This window comes from Dasypus novemcinctus, chromosome 6 (genome assembly GCF_030445035.2).
Source record: "Dasypus novemcinctus isolate mDasNov1 chromosome 6, mDasNov1.1.hap2, whole genome shotgun sequence".
Taxonomy (NCBI): Eukaryota; Metazoa; Chordata; class Mammalia; order Cingulata; family Dasypodidae; genus Dasypus; species Dasypus novemcinctus.
In genome coordinates this window covers 120,506,150-120,508,757 of record NC_080678.1, presented here as the reverse complement: position 1 = coordinate 120,508,757, position 2,608 = coordinate 120,506,150, and the positions used below count along the sequence as shown (strand labels likewise).

At 43.4% G+C, this 2,608-nt stretch overlaps 1 pseudogene; it reads left to right on the top strand.

Moving 5' to 3' along the window:
* Positions 1-454: 454 nt before the first annotated feature.
* LOC101420083 (deubiquitinase DESI2 pseudogene) lies at positions 455-1,038 on the top strand (annotated as a pseudogene).
* The last annotated feature ends 1,570 nt before the right edge of the window (positions 1,039-2,608 follow it).

Genomic DNA, 2,608 nt, shown 5'->3' with positions numbered 1-2,608 from the left:
GCACTGGCTCACCATGCAGGCATGTTTTCTCTTCTTTTTCACCAGGAGGCCCCAGGGATCAAACCTGGGTTCCCCCATATGGTAGATGGAGGCCTTATCACTTGAGCCACATTTGCTTCCCTAGCTATGAAATCTATCTGGAGTCAAGGGGCCCCAAATAGCTAAAGAAATATTGAAAAAGAAAAATGAAATCGGTGGAATCATGTTCCCGGACTTTTAAACATACTGGAGTTTTCCCCACGTGTCTGCCACCCAGGGGAGGCTCCCCAGCGGCAGCGGGCCCTCTACGGCTGGCGGTTGGTGCAGAGCACACTGTTGGCGGCCCCAAGAGGCCTCGCCTCCCCATGCTCGTGCCCCAGCTGCCACAGCCGGGCTGTGCATGTAGTGCCCGGCTCAGACCCATAGGCCCTGGCAGGAAGAGGAGTGTGAGGAGGCGGTGGCGGCTGGGAGAAGGATGGGGGCCAACCAGCTTGTGGTACTCATCGTGTGCAACATGTACTGGGTGAACTAATACACCTCTTCCATTGGAACTGGAGTTTTTCACTCAGGAATTGAAGTATACGGCAGAGAATTTACTTATGGTGGCCATCCTTACCCCTTCTCTGGAATATTTGAAATTTCCCCAGGAAATGCTTCTGAACTAGGAGAAACATTTAAATTTAAAGAAGCTGTTGTTTTAAGGAAGACTGACTTCCTAGAGGATGACATAGAAAAATTGTAGAAGAACTGGGAAAAGAATACAAAGTCAATGCCTATCATTTGAGGCATAAAAACTGCAATCACTTTTTTTCAGCTTTATCAGAGATTCTTTGTGGGAAGGAGATTCCTTGCAGGATCAATCAACTTGCCTACTTCAGCTCCTGTATGCCTCTCCTACAGAGTTACCTCCCAAAGGGGTGGCTTACTCCTGCGGCTCTCCAGGCTCTTGTCAGCCAGGAGTTCCAGGGCAAGGTGGAGGAAGCAAAAGATGCTGCTGCATCAGCTGCTGCAGCAAGCACGGCAGTGGGCTCCCGGCCTGGGCGGCACACGGAGCTCTAAGAGTCTCCAAAGTCACACATTCAGAACTGTCTCTGGTGGTTGAATATCGCTAGAGAAAAGCAAAGAGTAAGCATCTTTTGGATATTTCATATGCAAAGATGACTCTCCCCCAAATCCCAGTTTTTCAGCTCAGAATTATATTTGTAATCGAGAAAAAAAAAAAAATCACTTGGCGCAGGAGGGAGAACTTTGTATGAAGCCACCTTGTTTTTTTTTTTACCCACTTGTAAATTTAGATTTACTTGTGTTTTAAACAAACTCTGTTATGTTTACAGTATTTTGTATCACTGTTTACAAATCTTGCATGGACTCCTGCCACCATGAAAAAAGAAAATCATCAGGTCTTTAAAAATTAGGCAGATAATCTTTGTATACTTCTGACAATTGCCAGAGCTGTGGCATAAATAATAGGCACATGAAAAGGTACGCACAGTTGTAGTCACTGTCATCTGCTTCAGGATTGTCTTTTGGGTTTTTTGTTTTTGGTTTTGTTCTTAAAGGTGTTGGCACCAGGATGAAGGAAGCCAGACTGACCAGGTGACAAGCATGCACCCTCCCTGCCTTGAGTAGCACATCCACCAGGCTTCCCGCTGGACAACTGGGCCATTACCAATAACTGACCACCTGGCAGGTGACTCCTTCCTGTGTGTATCTGGCACTGATGCCTTTGATTCTAAAATTAAGGTGGTTTCCTTTAAGGATATTCTTGCTAGTAACTTACACGTGGTTTTGCACATGTCTGGGGGAGGGGAGGCTCATTTTTATTTTAGTACACAATGATTTCCTCCCTGCACAGAATTTTGTGAATGAGGTAGGAATATCTTAAGTGGTAGCCTCTGAGTAGTAGTGTGAGTTGATATTCAATTGCTTTTAACTATTCGGGCTACTTTTGCTACTAAACTTTAAAAACCAGAGTCTAAAGTAATACACCCCGAAAGATAATTCTTTGACATTTCAAACTTTTTAGGAACCACTTCAGGAGTTTGTTGGAGTTTGTTGGGGAAGTAGTTTCACCTCATAAATAGAATACCTAGTCTCATTGGCCTCTTGTTGAAAAATCACAGTCGTGTGTCTTTACATGTGTCTTCCTGTGTTCTGTCAAATGTATGTCTCCTACATATAGCATGCACTACAGATGAAGCCGTCAGCCCAGACAGGGTCTCCTTCACAAGGAAGCTGTCTGCTCAAGTCTACTCCCAGTATGATCCTTGGATATAAGAACCAAGTCATTATATGTAAAATTAGATTTTTCTGCCTAAGAATGAATGTCCTGTGTAAACTCTCAGATGCAGTGTATAAGTTATCCAAGGCAGTCACTTGAGCTTCATGTATATTGTTAGTTTTAAAGTCATTTAGGTTTATTTAAACTTCTAGACTGGATTGTTTCTTAATGCTCTATGTGATGATACATATCTTACAATAAACTACATTTATAATTTTTCCAAAGCTGATTTTGAATCATTTTATCAACTAAAGCACACCCTATTCATGGGGAAAATAAACCTTGGGTTACAAGCATCGGCCTGAGGAAAATGAAGCCACTTAACCTAATTTGTGCTCTTGACTGTTC